Below are 22,858 nucleotides of genomic sequence, written 5' to 3' on the forward strand. Positions count from 1 at the left end.
AGCTCACTGATAACTGGTTCTATCAGTATATTTTCAAGCTAGCCTAAAAACATCTTATTTTTTATGTCATTTCATTATTCCAAAGCTTCAACTATTCCATTTATCTAAATCTGAAAAGACAGCATCCGTGACTGGAGTCATTATGTATTCTCCGTGTGTGTGTGTGTGTGTGTGTGTGTGTGTGTATTTATATACTTGTTCATATATACCTAAATGATCTGTGGTTGTACCACTTTTATGTTTTCTATTTTTTGAAATTTAAAGTTGAACAGTTCGTACCATACCATTAAAAATCAGATTGACTTAAATGTGGATGATGTACACCTACTTTTTGCTTCTGAGTTTTGACAGTTTCAAGTTTTATGAGGCTTATGTCTTAGTCAGTTCTCACTTTGCTGAGACAAAATACTTGACATCAAAAGGTTTGTTGTAGCTCATAGTTTGTAGAGGTTTCAGTTCATACTTGCCTGGCTTCAAGGCAGGGTGACATGACAGAGAGGCATCACAGAGGAGAAACAGTCCATGGCAGGCAGTTGTCAAAAGACAGCAAGGCTCAGTGGCAACAGCAGCAACAACAAGAGCAGCAGCCTGCCTCTCCCTATTATTCCTTCCAGGATACCCTCCCTTTGGATAGTACCGCCCACACCCAGGGTGGGCCTTCCCATTATCCACACCCACAACTATGCCAGAATGATCAGTGGACTTATTTAGTAATCACACATTTTTAATCTCAGCTTTACACACCCAAGATTTAGCCACCTCTGAAAAACCCCACTTATGATCACATGAGGCTTTAGGGGGACATCTAGATACAAGCCATAACAGCTTGTTTTTATGATAGACCTTTAAGACATCCAAGTTAACTAAATAAAATATCTTATTTAACTTCAATTAAATTTACTGATTAATTTCATTAAACAACAGGCTAATAGTTGTAAAGATTAGGTAAGTAACGAGGTTAGATTTGATGGGAGTTTAGGTCTTACTGGTTTACCAACTCTTACGTGGTAAACATTTAGAGCAAACTTAATAATTCACAGATGGAATGAAATACAGGGTCCAGTAGTAGACTTAATTTGGCTTAGACTTACATATTGATTGCAAAGCTAGGATTATATATGCATACATTGCTCAAGTTTTCTTAGAAGCTATTTTTAATATATGTGTGGCCTATTTGTTTCAAATACAACTTTGTGGGCCTGGGATTTAGCTCAGTGGTACAGCGCCTGCCTGCCAAGCACAACATCCTGAGTTCATTTTATGGTACCAAAAAAAAAAAAAATCAAATACAATTTTGTTTAAAAAAAACCAAAGAATTAACTGGAGCTAAAGGACAATAAAGAGGATATTTGAATTCATTTTACTCCCACTTAGTCTAGTGTGAATGGTAAGGATAAACCAAGGAAAAGTAATTTGCAATAATCTGAGTATTTATGTTATGAAAGCCATTTTCTCAGGCTCCAACAAAGAAGATAACTAAATTTAGAACATTGTAAATCCTGTTCCTATGATTAGATTCTCTTACCTTTTTTTTTTTTTTCCTACCAAAGCAGGAGTTTGGGCCAAACAAGAATAAGTAACACTATCTCCCAAGAACTGCCCTGTCATTGTCACAGAGCTAATTCTATCTCTGAGATCTCAGGGCCCAAAAGACACTGAAGATGCTGTAAAGTATCACTGGGTCTAAAGGGGCCATCAGTCACAGAGAGAAGATTACTGAAATTTTCAACTGTAATAGAAGATTCATCCATTTTTCTTTGTAGTTCTATTCATTTTGGCCTCAGTTATTTTGATATGTTGTTGTTGGGGCACGCATACATGTTAGGGCACGCACACATGTTAGGGATTGTTGAGTCTTCTTGGAGAATTGAGCCCTTTGTCATTCAGCAATTCTTTTCTTTATCCATGATGATTTTCCATTTTCTCAGATTGACTTTTTCATAAATCAATACAGCTACTCCAGCTTTCTTTCCATTAAGGACTAGCATGGTGCCTTTGTTTCCATTTTCTGCCTTCTCTGATTTTAACTGAGCATGTTTATGAATCCATTTTCTTTCTTCTTAGGATAATTATATTTTTGAGTTGTTTTTAGTGCTTACCCTAGGTTTTGCAATATGAATTAATAACTAATCCAAATTTGCTTCTACATGCCACTTCCCAGCAAGGTTCACATACCTTATGATAGGGTATTCTAACTCTTCTATTCCATCCTTTATAATATGTTGTAATTCATTTCATTTGTCCATGTGCTATAATTATGCATTTTTACTATGATTATTTTAAGCAGAAATTTGTTAGATCACATACGAAATATAAGAATTTTAGTCTAACTTTATTTGTCCATTCTCTGACTCTTCTTTTCTTGTACAGGTCCTAGTTTTCAATTTATATCATTTTCTTAAACTCGGGACTTATTTTAACATTTATTTCAAGGTAGGAGTATTACAACAAATTTCATTAGTTTTTTTAATGAGAAACTCCATTTCACTTTGAAGAATAATTTTAATGAATACAAAATTCTGGATTGAGAATTTCTTCTTTCATCAATTTAAATTTTTTATTCCAGGGCCAGGGATTTAGCTCAGTTGTGCCACTGGCTGCCTCACAAGCACAACATCCTGAGTTCAATCCCCGGTACAAAAAAAAAAAATATATATATATATATATATCTTGCTTTCATGGTTTCTATCAAGAAGTTTGATATAATTTTTGTCCTTATTTCTCTATGAGTAAGTTGTTTGACATTTGGATTCAAGAATTGCTTTTATATTTGCTTTGGTTTCTGTCATTAATTTTGGAAAATCCTCAGCCACTATTATTTTAAATATTTTTCTATTTATTTCTTCCTATTAATATTCTTAATGATATTCTTATTCACCATATGTTGTATCTTTGGTAGCTATTCCATGCTTCTTGGATAGTTTTAGAGTTTTTCTTTCCATTCTTTCCTCTCTTTGCCTTACAGTTTTACAAGTTTTTATTGGCAAAGTTTCAAATTTCTTTCCTTGGCTGTGTCCAGTCTACTGAGAAATTCATCAAAGGCATTTTTCATATCTGTTAATGTTCTTAAATTTAGCTTTTCCTTTTGATTATCTATTAGGGATTCCACCTGTCTCTTTATATTACCCATCATGTATTCCACTTTTCCATTAGTGATCTTAGCATATTAAGAATAGCTTGTTTTAAATTCCCACTTTGATAATTCCAACATATATACCATGTTTGATCTGATTCTGACACTTCATTTATTGCTTAAGATTGTGTTTTTCTTGCATTTTATGATGCTCAAATACTAAATATCAAAGATCAGTTTGATCAAAAGGAAGGAGAGCAATAAAAAAAGCTTGTTATCCTAAATAGAGAAACTGTGAACACCAAAGAAAATGATGATTTAATTTTATAAAGGCACATTAAATGTATTTGAAAAGCTATAAATTAATCAGAAATGAAAGAAATCCAATGGAGCAAGGGGCTAAGGGAAAGAGAGAAAAATGGAACAACTAAATTGGAGATTATTAATAGCACCACCTCATTAATCTGAATATTTGTAGCAAAATGAATAAATGTAATCATCTATGTTCTCTTCTCAAGATTCACAATATTTTAGATTAAAATAACAATTCCAGTAGACAAAATAAATTTCTCCTATGCAGAATATTTAAGGTAATAAACAAAGACAAAAAAGTACCATTTTGCTACTTCTAATGAAATAACTGCTTCAGGGATCCAAACAATGGCAATGAAGAGATAGCAAACCATTGGGGAAAGTTGTTGGGAAACAACCACATAAACCATTGTAATCACAGAACCCTGCAAAGCAGTACTTTTAATAGTTGAAGTATACAGGTAAAATTGCTTCAACGTGGTATGAAGTCTAGGCTCTAGATTCCTATGTCTTTTACCCAGTTAAATTGTGCCACCATATGCAAGGAGAGGTTTGGAGTCAGATCCTTGTTTTAGCCCTGGTGCAAGTAGCACTTTCACAAGAATGGCTCCATGTACTCTCAACCTCCCTCATCAGTGGACCCAAATACATTTTTATCCAATATTCCTAAATGACTACATGTGTAGATACAAATGGAGCTGGTAGAGTTTGTGTTTTATGCATGTACAACAACTGTACCTTGAAATGATAAAGACATTTTCAAAAAGTTCAGGAATTATGCTTACTAATATAGTTCTTATAAAACATAGGAGGGCAGATCCTCTTTGTTGTGCAAGGTTACTACTATCACTCTGTTACTACAGTGACTTGTGTAATTGTGGGGCTAAGTGTAATTTGGAAGAGTCTAATGGAGATACTGCAAACCTTTCAGAGCAGAAATTGTTTTACCTAAATTTTTACAATTTATTCTGCTGATAAGATTTTTGTGAAATTTAGGGGAAGAGGAAGGTCATTTTAAAAATACTAATGTATCCAATCTTTACTGAACACTCGGTAGCCTTTTTTACTTAGGACAATAATGGGTAAAATGTACATATAAACAACACATCAACACTCCTATTTCAGAAAAATATTGCCATGCTGCTCAAATAAATGAATATTCCCATTTATGTGATAGTGCATTTTCGCTAGCAAAATATAGTTTTATATGATCATTTAAATAGCTCTATTATCCATAATCATAACTTATGTCTATATTTCTACCCTGGGCCCCCATTACCTGTGCCAGCAGCCTTTTATCAAGAGGACATCACACCCTTCATCCTAATTTTCCCATGCTAGGATTAGAAATATCAGAGAAGAAAGGGAATAGTGGGATAGCAAGAAAGCTTAATGTTCGACTACTCATTTCTCCTACTTTTGATACATTGTTGCCCAAGAGAACTAAGTTCATATATAAATGCTGTGCATAGTAGATGTGCATTAACGAGTGAGAAAGGGAGATAATAAGTTAGTTTAAAAAAGAATTATCCTTTTAGACTATCCTTCCAATTTTCACAAATTTTAGCAATAGAAATAGGTCACTTTATTTTTAATCATTATCAGTCTGTACTGTAGCCAAATTATGTTTCTGATGAACTTGCAAAAAAACAGTAAGAAACATGTAAATATTTCAGAGCAAAACTAGGTTTCTCTTTGTCACTTCTACTACAATACGGTGACATGACATTCTTGTTACATAGTGGATGCTGCTTTTAAAACTGTTAGTCATTATATGGAAGCATCAACCCCTTTTAATATAGATATAGCAAAATTTTGCAAATTCTATTATTTATGTGGATGGTATAATTCCCTGCAACTAGTTCAATATGTAAATAGCTTTAAAGTAGCTTATCTAAAGAGTTATTAATAAGAAAATATAATTTCATGGGGAAGAACAGAATTTTTTCCCCCAAAAAAGGTAATATTTTCCTTTACAATGTAAAAATCCATATCCGATTAATTCAGTTGTTTATTAGAATTTTCAATATACAATAAGATAATTAGTAAATGCTACAATTTATTCACTATTATTCACTATTAGCGTGTAATGGTTTTCTGGTTCTCTATGAGATATCAAATACCTAGTTTTAAATGGTGTAATGACAGTTTTATAAAATACTCTAATGGCACTAATCAGCTTTGTGTGTTCTAGTTGACTTATTTTGAGAACTACTGTAAATATACATAAAGTGATAATTTAGGTAAAAGAAGCTTATAACATGAAAGCCTATAAAAATCTTTAAAAAGACATGTTATTATGATATAAGCCCAAAGTTCTGGGCATCTCTGTATTTCAGCTCTTCTAATAATGATATTTTGAATTGACTTTGTAATGATGTGAAGTCAAAAATATTTTTCTTCAACTATTTTTTCCAAAATATTTGCTATATCACTTAGAATTTGATATTCTGTGCTTTTTACTTAGAGCCACATACTATCAATGAATACAACTTAATTTACCTGAGACAAAAAGGAAATGTCTTATTGACTAACATATATATATATATATGTCAAATCTTCTTGCTTTCATTTATGAAGAGATCCAATAAATTAAAATTTGAGTTTACCCATTTTTACATAACTTGGAGCATTAACAGTTGGACCTCATGACATGAATCAAGTATGCCTAAGAACTATTAACCATAGAAATGGCATATCTTGCTCATGAAACATTAGCAAACTTAGCAGCTATTAACTGAACACTTTTAACAGAAATGCTCATGTTAAATGGTGGAATAAGTTCTGTCACATTTTTATTTTCATGTTTTCGACATAATTCATTTCACTTGTATAAGTAATATAATATAAGCACCTGGTAAAAACACTCAGGATTTGGAAACAGGCAGATACACAATTTCTGATCATTCCTAAATAATCATCTTGGTCAAAAAATAACTTCTCTCAGATTCAGTTTACTCACCAGTAAAATGGGCTTTTTAACAATACCTCCTCCTACTATGGCTGTAATGAGAATTATTGACATATCCGTGACATATATGTATATTAAAGAGCACAGTGTCTGACATGTAATAAGGTCAGTTATTTATCTGTTGGGTGATTTTGACTCTATTATGTTTAACCACTTTCTAAAGAGCAGGACAAATGGCGTATGAGTATAAGTAACAGTGAAGCAGATGTAATGTACCATGCAATTTTTAGCCAATTTTATCAGCATTATATAGAGGAGGATCAAGTGGGAAACTGCACAATTGAATCCTCACTTACTTGTTTCATTATACCCTTATGTGGACCTTTTATTTCACTTGTTGGGGAAAATGATTAAGTTCATGCCCAGGATCCAATAAGAGAACAATGAATGCACTCCTACTATGAACTGAGATGCACAGCCACTGTAAAGACGCCTCCTATCTCTTCATGTTTCCACACAATGAGAGCTCAGGTGACTTTCAAGTTTCAACATGCTTCCTGAGGATCTCACTCAGCAGTCCCGGGCAGAATACTGTGTGGCTAAACATACTATGGGAGAATGTTGGAAAGATACATTAATTTCAATTGGATAGTTGATGAAATGCTGCCTAAAGGAGTGGGCACATGTCACACCTTGAACAATTGTAGGAATTAAAAAGAAGGTAATGGGAGGAAGAGAAAAATTCACATAGGAAAGGTATTGTGAGTAAAGGAAAGAATGTAGTATGCATACCAAATACGGCAAACATATGGAAAGAACTTCAGCCTAGCTGAAATCTTAAAATGGGTACACACTGGCATAATGAAGACTAGAAAAATAGAGTTTGAGGAGCTTTGATTGTCCTTACATTTGAGAAAATGTGTTTTGATTGACAGTGAGCTACACTGGAAAAATTTCCATCTGCAATAACAAGTGACCAGAGTTCTTTCAACTACTAGGGGGACCTGAATCGTCTGTTCTCCCTCAGAACTTACTTTTTAAAACAATAAAAAATAATTAATTTGTTCACTATCTCAGAGTGAATTAACTCAACATATTACTTTTCCTTTGGGAAGACAAAGGTTCTACTTTTCTAATATTAAATATAATTACAGGAGAAATTTAGTTTACTCAAAGACTTTCACCAATGAAGAGAAACTATGTGTGAATTTTGTATGTAATTTATGAATTCTCTAATGGTAGGAATATTTTACACATATAATCTTATTTATTCCTTACAATCACCTTAAGAAATAAGTCAAATTTTTATTCTATCAACAACCAGAATGAGGAGAGGTAAATAACTCTCCAAAATCAGTGAAAGGTGGCAAAGCCATAGGATAAAATTTAGCTCAACATAGGACAGAACCATTTACTCATTATGTTTACTAACTTCAATCTGGTAGATATTTTTTTACTAGTGATATTCTTACCAGAGAGTTGAATAATTTGACTCTAGGAACACTAAACTCTTGTATTAGAACCATCTAATAATTTTCATCCACTGGCATTTATTATAAGAATGATTTACCATAATCCAGGTTCTTCTTTCCATAGTACATACAATATATAGCTGTATTTCACATGTAAAGAATATTGTCACAGTTCTGACCTAATTTAAGAGTAGACTTTTTTAAAAAGCTCCTTCCAAAAAGAAATTACTAAGTGAGGTATGTTTTTCTCTGATAACAATATACATTTTCCACTAAAGGCAAATAATAACTTTAAAAGTATGAAAAGATTTGAATATCATGAAAAGGCAATTTCAATTGGTTAAATTTAGGACACAGAATAATATACTGTATGAGCACATTTCTTAAGACTGGAGTATTTTCATTTGAATTGGAATGAAGTAAATTTCCATTCATTTTAAGCCTTTTTCTTTTTTGTAATATGCAAGTATCAAATAGTCATGTTAAGGTGTGTCCCTCTTTTAAATTGTTCTTGTGTTCTAATATTTACTGTGCTTCATGTGCAAGAACATACTTTGTGTAAATGCTGGGAAGGAAATATTTATTTTACAATAACTTTAATCTGGCTGCTTTCTCAGATTCTCTGATATTGCCTCCCATCCTCATCTACGATGCCCTTTTCTACTAAATATGAACAAGTACGTTTTTAGGAGTAGCTAATCACAAGTTTTAGAAAGTTTTAGGAGTAGCTAATCACAACACAAAAGGAGGAAGATTGAGTGTTTATCTGACTGTTAACAATGCTGCCAAAGTCTTAAAACTTCTCCAATTAAAGAATTTAAAAATGTATTTATTGCTACTATTTGCTAGAGTATTTCCTCATAGACCTCCAACACTTTATCTTTAAAATCTACTGAGCTTTATATGCCCTCTTTCAAAATGAAAAACATACATTAAGTGCATTATTAGAAATAATTAAACTTACAGAAAAGTTGAAAAAGGGTACAAAGAGCCCTTTATCAACCTTGCCTAGATTCTTCTACTGTAAATATTTCATTTCATTTCATTTGTTCTTTCTCTCCCTTTCCTTATTTTCTGTTATTATTATTATCAATCTTTCCGTGAACCAAATGACAGCAAGCTAGAGATATGATGTGCTAGCCCTCCACTGCCAAAATACTCCAATGGATACTTTCCAAAAATAAAGATTTTCTTCTTAATCCTCACATAACCTTCAGGTCATGGAACCAACACTGATACATTACCATCTAATCCTTAGAACCCATTCCAGTTTTAACAACTTTCAAGAAAATGTGCTTGTTTCCTTTTTGTTCTGAGAGCCACTCCAAGAAAACACATATCACACTGACTTTGTTTCCTCTAATTTTCCATTTTGGTCTCACAGTCTCTCCCTATCTTTCTTGTCCTTGACAGTTTTAAAGAGCACCAGCCATACATTTTATACGATGACTTCTATCCCATACCTTTCGGAACATCCTATAAATGTAACAGTTCTCAGCGGGAAACATTTGCTCTCCAGGGGTCATTTGGCTCCTGATGGTGAGCATCAGGGGAGATGCTACTGACATTTAGTAAGAAGGGGCCCGAAATGCTAGTAAACTTCTACAATGCACAGGGCAGCACCCAGCCCACGAAGAATTACCCAGCGCAAACATCAGTAGCGCTGAGGTTGAGAAGTCGCCTTTAGTATAATATTCCCATACAGACTTTCAAGGACAAGAGGAGAAAAAGATGACAGTGCAATCCTACTATGAACATAGATGTGACATTTAAAGCAAAATGGCAGTGAGTCAAATCCAAGAGGAAATAAAATCTATATGTCATTTCTGATTTGAGTTTCTCCCAAGGAAATTTTAGGACATATATAACTTCACATTTATGAAGCATGAAAAAATAGGATGTCATTAACAGATTAAGATCTACTTCAAGAAAGTAGTACTAAACTTTAATATAATTTGGTAGCAATTATCCAGAACCAGTCTACAGAGAGAGAAAAAGCTAACAAATATTAAAATATGTTAAGAAATATAAAGACCGGAATGATCATTTCACATATCGCATCAAAGTTTCAGAAGGAGAGGGAAGTTTATGATTGAAAACTTAGTGAGTGAAATTTTTCCAGAAATGAGGAAAAATATCTAGATTTAAGAAGCCAAACAAATCTGAAGAAGGAAAACTGGAAATTCACAGCTGAGACGTGCAGAACATCAAATAAAAGATCTCTAATGGCATCCTAAGAGGGAAAAGAGGAACTATAATAAGACTAACTTCTGACTTCTTAACAATGAGAGAAGCCAGATGCCTTCCTCAGACTGAAAGGAAATGCCGGTCAACCAAGAATTCAATAGCTCCGGGAAGAAATCTTTTAACTACAAGAGAAAAATAGGGACATTTTCAGTCACACAAAACACTGGGAAAGTTTGCCACTCCAACTGAAATGGTAAATAAACATAAAGAGATGCTGAGTATCATTAGTAATCAGGAAACTATAAACCAAGAACAAGAAAAGATACTGTTATATCTGTATCAATTGAAGAAAAATTAAAAATATCTGAGTGAAACTACATCAGTGAAAGTAGAAAGAAAAGAAAAACCAGAACACATTTATGCACATTTGGGAAATATTAAGTGTATAAAACATTTTGGAAAACAACATCATTTCACATGTGAAGGTGTACATAAGACGTGGCCCAACAATTGAATTTTATATTGATAAAATGAAGAACAGTTTGCTTCTGAACACAAGTAGGGAGGTATAAATGTTCACAGCTGTGCTGGTGATAAGAGCAAGCCTAGAAATTCTGTGGCACATGAATAAATGAATGAATGAATAAATAATTTGGGGCTATCCCTTACTGAAATAACAAACTAGTTAAAATGACCGAGGAATTGCTACAGATATGACTAAGTCTCAGTGAAGTCTTATGGGGAAAATACATACATGTGATTCCATTTGGGTACACTTCAGAATCATTCAAAATTATCCCACATGTTACTATGGAGTAAAAACATGTGGAAAAACTGTAAAGTATAGCAAAACTATAACAAAGATAAAATTCAGGATAGTAGTTAGCTCTGAGCAAGATGAGGAATATTGAGCCAGGAAGAGCACACTGACAACTTCAGAGTAAATGCTAACTTTCATTAGAATGCTTTCTATGTGAGTATTCATTATAGTACTTATACCATATATATATATAATAGCATAAATATTATTTGTATCTGATTAGTATCTTCTTTATTGCCTCTCTTTCCCACTTTGAGTTTGGCAACTTTATTGTGTATTGCAAATTATTGTACTATTTAGTCTCTTTCTACCATTAACCATTTATAATCTATTGGCTTTGTCAGATTGCAAAAGTTGGGTCCTGAATTTCATCAGCATAACTATTATCACTGCATGACTATTCCTCATATTATGCTTGACATGTATTGATGTTGTATTGTTTTAAAAATAATAATTAATGATGGAATAGGAAGAAACTGTTCAAAAGGAAAGGGAAACTGTGAAAGGGGGAACATGGAAGGAAAAAAATTGACAAAAGAAGAAAAAAATGGAATCAAAGCTTTTGTAAATAAGGGGGAGGAGAGATTGAAAGAAGGGAGGAGGAATGGGAGAAAAAGAGGAAGCAAGGTATATCACGGACAGGTACAATTCCCTTTGATGAATATGATCATTATGAATACATTGAATTTGCACCAATAAAATTAATCAATTTTACAAAATAATTGATGATGGATAAATTGGTGATTGGTGATTATAATAATTACTAGTATGACTATAACTGTCTTATTTGATATTTTCCCTACAATTTTTACTTTTCCCAAATTAATATTTCTGACATTTTTCTTATCTATTAGTGTATATTGTTTATTATAAACTACATACAGCTAGATATTCTTTTCCCAAATATGAGAATCTTCATCTTTTCATGAGGAAATGCATTATTATATATATTTTCATTCTGGATATGTTTAGTGTAATTTCTGTATCTGTAATTTTACTGCAATATGTTTTCAGATGATTATTTTGAAGTCCTTTTCAAGTTCCTTCCCAAAAACATGTTGTCAAACTAGGATAAGTTTCCTCATTATACGTTAATTAATATTGTGAACCATCAAGAAGGAAAACAGAGATGTTCTCATCTCAAAAACACATCTTGAAATAGAATGACATTTTTAATTAACCAGAGAGCTCAAGTATCAATAATCCCCCAGAAACTCCTTCAGTCAGAATGATTCCTACCAAGAGAGTAGCTACCATTGCTTAGGTCAGTTCTAGAACTTTGGCAGCCATCTCAAAGCAAAGAGTAGCTCCTCACAAGATTTCTTATTTTTTTAATCAATATAAACTTTCAACGACATGTGATTGAATATAGTTTTCACAGCTCCTCTAATGCAGTGATGTCCCTAACATCTGAATTATAATAGTGCATACATTTGAAGGACATTGTTGCTCCTTTGAGCTTTCTCAAAGTTTTATGTGGAATCTATATTCTGAGTCTCCCACCACATCTCTTCTGTGAATGTGGGGTTAATCTCATTGTTCTCTGTAGATGTATTATAACTGGCAGTATGAATCATATATTTAATCCTTTGACCCAACAGTATTAATTAGCATTTTATTTTAATGCATACATAAAGAAAATATCGGTGTTGTGCTAATCTATTATGCCTGGTATATGGACATTTATCCTTCAGAAATGAAAACTAAGTCTAATTCAATACTGCAAGAGTTTTTCCTTATAACCCTATGAATGTATTGCAATGTATGTAGTTTATTTATTTATTTATTTGTACCGGGGATCAAACTCAGGTCCTTGCACTTGCGAGGCAAGCAGCAGAACCACTGAGCTAAATCCCTGGCCCACGTATGTAGTTTATTATTGTTACATTTCCATGCACCCCTTGTGCTAAGAATTTATATTTTCTAACAGTAAACTGTGTGGCAGACATTCTGACATTTCGGCCCCGTGGCTATTGGATAACAAAGTGGCCTTGGGAAGCCATGACAGTTGATGGCACCTACTCACATCTCTAAAATATATTGATTCTTCAAGTGGTATTAAGGTTTGCCAGAACTTTCCCTTGCCAAAACTTTCAGGCAGGCTGTTTCTCCACCTTTACCTCTTACCAAGCTGGATAACTCTTACTTATCTCCAGAGCCTCTGCTCAAATGTTTATCTCCCCACTGAAACCTGTCCTTGCTCCTGCAGGAGTGCTTGATTGACAGCATATTGCTTCTGTAAAACTGGAAGCTCCTTTCCAGTAAGTCTTAAGGATTCTCACTTGGACATCAATAAGTCCTAGCTTGGTACTTAAACAGAGTAGATACTAAAAAGCATTTATTTAATGATAAATCAATCAATAAATGAAAAGACATATATACACAAACACTGTGCATTAGAGCACGTGACTAGTTAAGTTTAATCCCTTTTCCCATATATGAAAAAGGTCAGCCAATAGGAAGTCAAAGTTCATTTTACATTTATGAAACAGCAAGAGAACACCCCATTGGATCTTCAAACACTAGATTTATAATTATTACCTGAGCATTAAGCTAGTGCTAAGGAGAGAAAACATTGAACTTTAAATTACATGGTGGAGGATACAGCATTTAGAAAACTGGAGAGAAGATTATGCTACCATCTATACATTCAAAGGCCCTCTTTCTTTTATCTTATAGCAAACATAAAGAGTGGCTATTTTTTTTGCCAATCTCTGATAAAATGTGAAGATAAATTACCTTGTTTATTGTTAGGAGATTAAGATGAAGGTATTTTTATAGCAAAATGACATAGAGCCTTCAATATCAAAAATTAATGACTTCTTAATGAAAAAATTATTATTTTCTGTGCAGGAACTTCTGAGAAATACTGCACAGTTGAATAGAGAACCTAGCTGGCTCATTTCAGTGTGCTTTCCAAGCCAAACTCTGGGAGCCATTTTCTGTGTCTTAGGAACTCTTTAGAGAGAAAAATATCCAAAGTGTATTTGACAATGATATGATATAATGGATTTCCTAGGTGTAATGTTTATGTTTATAACAAGAAGTAACCGCCCAAAGACAAACTATTTTACCCAAATAAAATCTTTCTTAGTTTTGTTATTCTTATTGATGCTATCTTTCTTAATGAGCTATATTGCAACTGAACCGCATAATGGGTAATTAAAATAATTTACAAGCATCTCATTTGGCGATAACTTTCAGTTCAGGTATGCAATTTTAATTAGTAGGGATGGATTCAATTTACTTGATATTTATAATATGTTAAAAGATAAAAGTGATATGTTGAGAGTACTTTTTCAGATTATGATATAACATTTTGCATAGTAAACAGCTCATTACACAAATGTATATCAATGAAGATACTGATAGTAATTTTCAGCTTTCCTGACACAATACCAGACACCAGCAACTTAAAGGAGGACAGGTTTAATAGGGTTCACTGTTTCGGGAGATTTAATCCATGGTCAGCTAGCTCCAAAGCAAAATTATTGTGGTAGAAGGGTGTGATAGAATGAAGTTGCTTAGTTCACAGAGACTGGGAAGCAGAGCAGAGTAACAGTATCAGAGGGGACCCTATAAAATACCCAAGGTCAAGGCTGGAGGATCCACCCAAGCACACCCTGCCTGGGGCTTTACTAATCCCATGGTGGACCCCAAGCCAATTGAGTTGATACAGTAAAGATAACCATTACAACCATAAACTGAGAAAAGCATGTGATATCCAAAGAATATGTGATTTTCAGTGTTGACAGATGTAACATAGGTGATCCTATGTGTGTGAATAGCATTGTGAAGTCTAATTTTATTTTGAGGCATATTAATGTTGTTATGAGTAATCACAATCTAAAAGTACTAGGAGATGAGGAAATTTTACAGACTAACAGTAAGTGATAGAAATAATCATTGTCAGGTTGATATCAATGATACCATCAAATTAAAGTTAGTTCTAGAATTTGTGATTAGCACATTGCTCACCTTTTTTGTCAGTAAGAATTCCAATTAACTCATGGTAACAATTTAATACTGAAATAATCAACAGGCTACTAATTACAACCTCAGAACTCAAATCATACATTGAGTGGCACATTGAAAGAAAAAATTAATGACTTTATATTTTGAAAGGATAAAATTGGTGTTGCACAGGAGTTTTTATCCTGAATTTTACATTTGCTGTCTTAAGAATTTTTTCTTCCAATTCTAGCAAGGTATTTGGGTAGCTAGCTAAAAATACGAGTTAAAGAATAAACACCAACTGGCTCTCTGTTGTTCCGACTATATTGGGATTATGGGTTTCTTTATGTCCTTTACTTATTTTTGAGAACTCATCTTTTTTCCACAACAGCCATATATTGTCTTACCGTATGAAGAAGACCTTTTAAAATTGCTTTCAGAAACCTTAATGTGTTTTTGCAGCCCTCTCCTAGTTTTGTTGTGTGTAGGGAGGGGTGCAGAATGTTACTTTCTAGTCATCTCATTAAAAAGCTGGCAGAAGATACCACGGTTCTGTTCAACAGTGCTTGTCTGCACTTACTTCATATTACATTTTAATTAGCAACACTTTACATATGTTCCTACTCATACATGAGACCCCAAATAAAACCATATATTTGTCATTGCTTTGCTTCCTACCTAGTAGGTCCTCACTTGATCAAGGCAACAGTTTTACTGTTGCTCTTGTCAGAACATAAAGAAGTGTAGCAAAAATGGGGGATTTGGTCCTTTTTCCAGGTGGGAGTGCTGTAGTCATAGTCCATGATTTAAGAAAGTCTTGGGAGCTACTCTTTTGTAGCTCCAGGCTTTTAGGGACAACTGCAAATTATGACTATGAGGAAAAGTCAAATGTTTACTTAAGAATAAATTAAAGGAAGCCATTTTGATAAAGTAAAGGTAAGAAATTTTCAGATGGAGAACAGGAAAAGATCTGGAATCACTGGAGAAATCTAATATGTCAGGTGTAAAATATGAGAGGCACCAGGAGCTCTTTCTTGCTACATGCTGACCTCATTCTTGGAAGGAGAGTTTCATGTCTACAGGTATAGAATCAGGCAGAAAATAGATGATTTAGCACAAATCCATCTCCATCCCTGGAGCTGATCAAATCACTTTCCATAATGGTTTTCTTATCAGTATAAAAATCTCAACACTTAATTATGTAGACTTTCAGATCAGTCTATTACAACATCTTAAGTCATCTATTCTGCAATCCCATTATATGGATTAAATGTATTTAAGAACTGGTATAAGCATAAGAAATAAGACATTGGTTAATCAGAAAAATGGACATCTAATCTCAAATCCATTCATTAATATTATACATTACTTTTGCAATTAGTCAAAACTCATGTACATGTTGGTGAATATTTTGAGTAACAATAAAAAAACATACTTTGGAGAAATTTAAGAAAAACATGGAAGTGTGTAAAATTGGGTGGTATTTACCAGTATCTACATAAACAGTATGCACAGATGCATGTGTCACTTATGCAAAGGCTCTGCTCCTTGGGAGGAAAACTTAGAGAAACATCCTTTCTACCAGGTGGGATATGAGGCACTGAGCCAGCAATGTGTTCCATGATAACTGGAGAATCCTGGTTTGTGCTGCTTTTCCTGGTTAGTTGGCTACAAACCCTTCTCTTTCATTATATTTTCTGCATCAGTGTTTGTGGTTCCTAGTTACAAAGATTATTCGTGGCAAGTGAATATGGAACAACATGATGCACCTGTACTGTCTTTGTTTGCTGTGATTGCATTTGTTTGAGGGACAAAATAGATATGATTAACCTCCTGCTTCCAGCCAACACAGATTGCATCCTGACAGAGGCAATTTTGGTGAGTTTGTCCTAAGCCTCAGCATAAGTAAATAAAAATGTAATCTATTTTCATGTTATTTATTACTTACTAATACAATCACAAGTGAAATAAAATGCCTTGGCATTTCTCACATTGGGATATTTTAAAGTTACCATTTACTCAATTATGGGATTGAGATCTGAGCAGGATCAATCTCTGATATTCTTTTCTCAGAAGCGTTTTGTTTTCTTCCCCTCTCCTTTGGTAATAACCTCTGATTCTATTTCATAATGTGATTGAAAGGAAGCAACTATATAAGCTAAGAGAGAATAATTGTATTCTTTAAATAAGCCCATTGAAATTTCAGGGCTGGGACATTATCAATCTTTTTTACTCGGATATATATTGAGTTTTTATAGGCTTAAGTTTGTGAAATGCTATGCCATATTACCTTTTTCAGAATTCCACTGAGGGCTACCAGAGTAATAGTAATCACAATAATTATAGGCACAGATAGCAGCTATCTTCTAATCAGTCCGCTGTCTCTAAGCAACCAGGTTTAACAAGGCAAGCAATTGCCACTTCATATATTCATGAAAAAGTGAAATTCTCAGAATTTAGTCATGATGGAACTAATGCCACAAACCCTCTGACCTTTAGAGGATTTATTATTTATCTCCAATACCCAGAGTTAAAACTAGCTCTTCCAATTCATCATGGTAACTGTTTATTTCCTTTGTGCCAAATGCTTGATGGTCAATTCAAATGTAATATTCACTAACATCATAAGTGAAATTTATTAAATTCATAACAAATTATTCTCACCCACTGTAAAGATCGCTACAGGGAGTTAGAATGCACATAGTCATATGTTGTAGCCTAGATGTTATAGATACAAGTTGTGCCTTGTGATTTCAAGCATGGGGGTTACTTTAGACAATATCTCTAAATAACTCCAATGGCAGCTTAGACTAAATTAATAGGACAACCAATAAAACATTTTAAAACAATGCCATTTTAGAGAGACTGTGAAAAAGTTTCCAGCATATGACTGATCAATAACCTCTTCTCTTAAAAACCAAAGATCAGAGTAATTAACCCTAGAGACCACAAGCATACTTTTTAATATCAACTGAACCTGCTGCATTTTCATACTCTTTTCTTTCTTTTCATGGCTTTTTGAGTGCAGAAAATCATTGTTAATCAAAAAATTGTTAATCAAAAACTAAGCAGGATGAAATTGTAATCTGAAATTTCAGATAAGACAAAGGAGACACTAAAAGATCATTTAGCTCATCCACGGTTACCATGGTAGACCTGGGACAAGCGTCCATGGTCCCTGATTCCAGGTCCATTCCTCTTCTGGAAACATAACATTATTTTAATTGTTACATGATCAGGGGTCAAGATGGAGAGGGAAGATATTAAAGCCTGCGCTCTCTGAATTCACAAGGCAGTATTCCTCTTTGTCTTAGTGTTCATGTGTAATCTGACATGGTCCCAGCAACTCTGCGTCCAATCGGAAGACTCGTGTTTCTGTCAGTACTATGCCTGTAAAAGCCTTCCCCTTTGGCTACAGGAAGTCTATTCGGTATTGTATTAGATAGTGTCTGTGAAATCTTTCTTTATTTAGTTAATTTGGACAAGACTGCAGGGACCTAGTTTCTTATTACAAGGCTCACTCACTGGGAAACTATGTCTGTCGATTGTGCTGCAGTGTTCATGGTCTATTTAAGTAATAGTGACATTTGGTCGAAAGAAAAGCACTCCCTTGGACCACTCTTCTTTCTGCCAACACAACTGTGCATACACAAGGGAAGGAAAACTGTGGGATTTATGCTCTCTTCTGCTGTCCCTTTTTACTGTTTGAACCATCTCAAATCTCTCTGGAGTGGTCATAAATCTATTTGGACTGGGTACAACAGAAATGTACTGAGGCTCAACTTCATGTTAGTAAATATACAGTGAGTCCCAGGTCAGGCCACAACTATGACAGACACATAGTTTATTGGGTAGTTTTCCTTTTTGAACCTTGTATTCAGCTTAAACAGGGCTTCCTCGGCAGCTGATGCCTTTGGGTATCTCCTAACCTACAATGGAACATGAAAGACTCTCAAAGGAATTTATACATGTCTACTAGCTTGACTGATTCTCACTGAAATGTTAATGATATCTTGCATAAAAAATTAGAATTTTGATAGAGGTTTTTGAGCTAAATCCAAAAATATAGCCCCCAATGATAGCACTGTTACTAATCAGCCCTTATAGAAGTCACATATACTGGTACAATCTAGACATTAATCTCTCACACAATATCATGGAGGTATCCCCTTAAAACCCCTTAGGTAAGAGTGAAATTAAAACTTTATATTATTATGAAAGAAAAAGTTCAAATGGCATTAGAATAGAAGCACATATGTTGTAGCTTAGTATTGAATCAGGAAATTATATAGAAGCCACGTAATATTTTTCCTAATGAAACTTTAAAGTTGTATATCTACTTCCTAATTTAAACTCTTTGGCAAAGTTTTGGCAAATTTAAACTCTTCTATTTTCCTACCCAGCCTTTATATCTCAGTCATAGGCATATTTTGTAGTTGAAGCACATTTTCTTTGAAATGAATATTCAAATGCCTCCAAAAAACCACATGTAGAGCAAGTCATAGCACATGTAGCTCTGTGTCAGGTTTGTGACCCTCAGGAACACAACTATTGTGACATAAAAGCAGCCTGAAATTTCTTTTTACATATGAAGCCTTATATGACTTCATCTCAGATGTTGCATTTTGCATTCAATCTCCTTCCATTGTATCTTCTCCAGATTAACGAATCCCACAATTCAGTAATGATTATTCAGTAACTATCTGAAATACTTATACTAATAAAATATGTAGAAAATATGAACCTGATCTTCTAATGGTTTATAATATTCAGTGTTCACACCAAGCATCCATAAAAATTATGACAAGTTGTGCATTCCTGTTGTCCTAGATCATGGAAGAGAAGAGTTTGAAACAGGAGATACCTAAAGTTCACCATAAGGAGAAAACAAATGAGAAAAACAGAGAGAGAGAGAACATAGTTAAGTAAAAAATGGATATGAGGAAAGGCATTAAAAGTGCAATGGCCCCTAAACCTGGAATCCATTAAAAATACCCAGAGAGCTTTATAAAATTTATATTTATTGGCTCTACTCAAAAAATAGTGCATGCCAAGCTTAAGAATAAAAAGTCCAAAAATTCATATATAATAGGTAGTTTTAAAGAACCAGAAATATAGACTGTTGGGTGGATTCACTCTTTCAAAATTTATTTATTGACTACTGTGCATCAGACATAATTTTAAACAGTTGAATAAAGTAAACAAAGATTCTACTGCTGCACAGGATACATCCTGGCAGTGTGAGACAGATATTTTTCTTCTTTCCGTACATGGATTACCCAGATTCTTCTGCATTAAAACCCTATCAAGTGCTCATTTCCCATGTGAGGAAAGCTAAAGTACAAAGAGTTTAAATAATTAATCTAAGGTTTCATAAGTAGTAGGGGAGGAACCTGGACTTCTCAAATATGATCTAATTCCAGAGTTCTCATGCATAGCTGGATACTTAATTCTCAAGGCCTACTGCAAAATGAAAATATAGAGCCCTTTGTTCAAAACACAAGAAACAATGTTGCTAAAGATACTGGAATTTAAGGTGCAATTCTTTATTCTTTGGTCTCTATCAACTTTCGACTTTATTCTATTAAATTTTAAATGATTAACATGGCTTCTGCAGTTCAACTTTATACTGTACAATGCCAGTATCAAATGCAAATGTTAGAGCATTTCACTTGATGAATCAGTGAAATTACACATTTTGTGTTACATAGCTTGTCCATGCATGTTTTCTAGTCTTATCAGAACAATGGAATCACTGCATTCAGATAACACAATTGTTTTTATTTTCTTTTTGAAAATAATTTATGACCAATATATTTGAAAATAATATTTGACCAAAAATAATATATGACCAGTACTCTAACTTTGATTTACATACTAATAAGGAAGAAGTATAAGAAAATAAAAACTATGTGTTGCATTTTCTTTCTCTTGCCTTCCATATCATTTGCAGTGTAAGAAGTGGTCAGCTAACCCAGGGCAAGTAATATGAGGATATGATGGGACTCTCTTCTCAGGAACATGTATTTCCGTCATTGCCTTCATTCTATTTTTAAAGTGTTCACCTCAGATGGACAGTATGGCCTCTCTTGCCTATAGGCACTCATACTTCCATAGTTGCAGACGTAAGTCACACACTGCTGTTACACTCCCTGTACGTGTAGCTGAACTTCTGCACATTGTGCATCTACTCCATGAGGCCTGTGCTCATGGCATATGAACACGTAATAGATAAGGGTGGAAAAGAAGAACAGACACAAATATTATGCATATGTTCTGTGCTCACATACATTTCCTGCTGTACCACAGAACTTCAATAAAGAGGAAATGATTTAGAATTTTAAGATGGCTACAAAAGAGCATAAATCCAAGCATGAAGTCATTCTGATCCCTTCTTAATAACTACACACATCCCATGCCCAAGACGTTAACACTCCCCTTATACTTAACCATTGCTCCATACTATATCCCATCTGTAGTGGTTTTCTGTTGACCCTGTCATTTTTGTCTAGGTTCACCCTTGATTATCAATAGCAATTTTATCACATAGTGATTCTAATCAATCTAATCTAGCTCTGGCATTCTTAGATGAGAAAGAATTTTTTCCTCACTCAGACACTCACACTGTGTGTGTTCTAAGCACCCTAACTTGGGTAGCTGCAATGTCAAAATTAAACCTTTCAGTAGACATCACTCCTACTTACCATAATACTATGAGTATTACTATGTGCCAAGCATTCTTCCAAGTGCCTTACCCAGTGCTTCATTTAATCCTTCCAGAAATACCAAAAAGTATATGCTATTTGTACAAGGCAGAATAATGTCCCTCTAATGATGTCCATATTGCTACCCCTGGAACCTGCGAATGGTTCATTACATGGCAAGAGGAGATTAAAGTAATAGGTCTAATAAATAAAGTAATCCTAAAATAGAGAATTTACTCCAGGTTATCTTAGTGGGCTATATGTAATCACAAGGAACCTTAAAAGTGGAAAAGGAAGACAGAAGTGGAAATTGAACTGATCTGTGGGAAGAAAGACTCAACTAATCTTAACTGGCTTTGTAGATGGAGGGAGCCATGAGGCAAAAACTATAAGCAGCCTCTGCAAATTGGAAATTCAAGAACATAGACTCTCCTCTGGCATTTCCAGAAAGGCCCCACTCATGGCATTACCAAGATTTAATTTGTGGAGGCCAGTCATGTGTGATCCTCCTATTCTTTCTGGATAGATCTAATATAGCACATTGTAAGTATTGATTTATAAATATTTTCAAGAAAATGATCACTTTCAGCAAATAGCAGTCTCTCCTGTGAACCATCTACAATGTAATAAATTATCTCAATATTTAACAAACATCTCTGCTTCCACTAAAGAAATGTAACAGGGAGAACATATCAAATCATATACTGTAAAAGGCAAAGAACCCAACAGTAACCTCAGATAAGCAGCTTTCTTGGACATTTGCATTCTCCATCTGTCAAGTTTTCACAGATTATGCCCCAGGAAGATGTTGCATTCATCATTACAAAGCATGAAAAAATATATGACAAAACTACTGTCAAGAGAGCCTATAAGTCTTTTTTTTTTTTGAGCCCATAAGTCTTGAAGACTTTTTTGCCGATGTGTGACACAGTATTGCCTTTCTGATACATTGCTGTCAGATTGTTTTGTAAAAAAAAAAAAAATCTAACATTTCTAATATTTGCAAAGGAAAGAATCAACTTAGAGCCAACTTTGTTATGGATCAAGCAATTAGCTAAAGTTGACAATTATTTTTCAGAAGCGTACTATACCTATCAATATGATAGCCCAGTTCCCAGGTTAAATGAAATGCATATCTTCTTTCAATCTGGTTCTCAGAGTGCGGGGATAGATTTCACAGTCTTCCAGTATGTGGCACAATCCGTCAGATTTTTATGTCCCTGGTTCCTTCGTTGCTTGCCCTCTGATTCTTCTCAGCACTCCTCTCACTTCTGCCAGGCCTGGAAGCAAAAAGGCAGTTTTCACTACAAAGAAGCTACCAATCCAATATTCTTTGCATAATTTATATGTGCAGCAGGGGGAAATTACCAGCATAATTCCAGCGTGTCATTTAAACAGTTATACTCAATTGCTTTTCCCTAAAGG

The 22,858-nt window shown here is 34.1% G+C and overlaps 1 long non-coding RNA gene across 1 annotated transcript in view; it reads right to left on the reverse strand.

The window, feature by feature from the left end:
* Positions 1 to 22,858, reverse strand: part of LOC147830135 (uncharacterized) — a 124,817-nt gene that overhangs the window by 42,674 nt on the left and 59,285 nt on the right. Inside the window, exon 2 of the long non-coding RNA XR_015442366.1 lies at positions 22,525 to 22,713. This is a non-coding gene — a long non-coding RNA (uncharacterized LOC147830135). The remainder of the gene's footprint in view (positions 1 to 22,524; positions 22,714 to 22,858) is intronic.

The sequence above is a fragment of the Heterocephalus glaber genome, unplaced genomic scaffold (genome assembly GCF_053883595.1).
Source record: "Heterocephalus glaber isolate CG9 unplaced genomic scaffold, H.glaber_assembly_v1.0 deba00000331, whole genome shotgun sequence".
Classification (NCBI taxonomy): Eukaryota; Metazoa; Chordata; class Mammalia; order Rodentia; family Bathyergidae; genus Heterocephalus; species Heterocephalus glaber.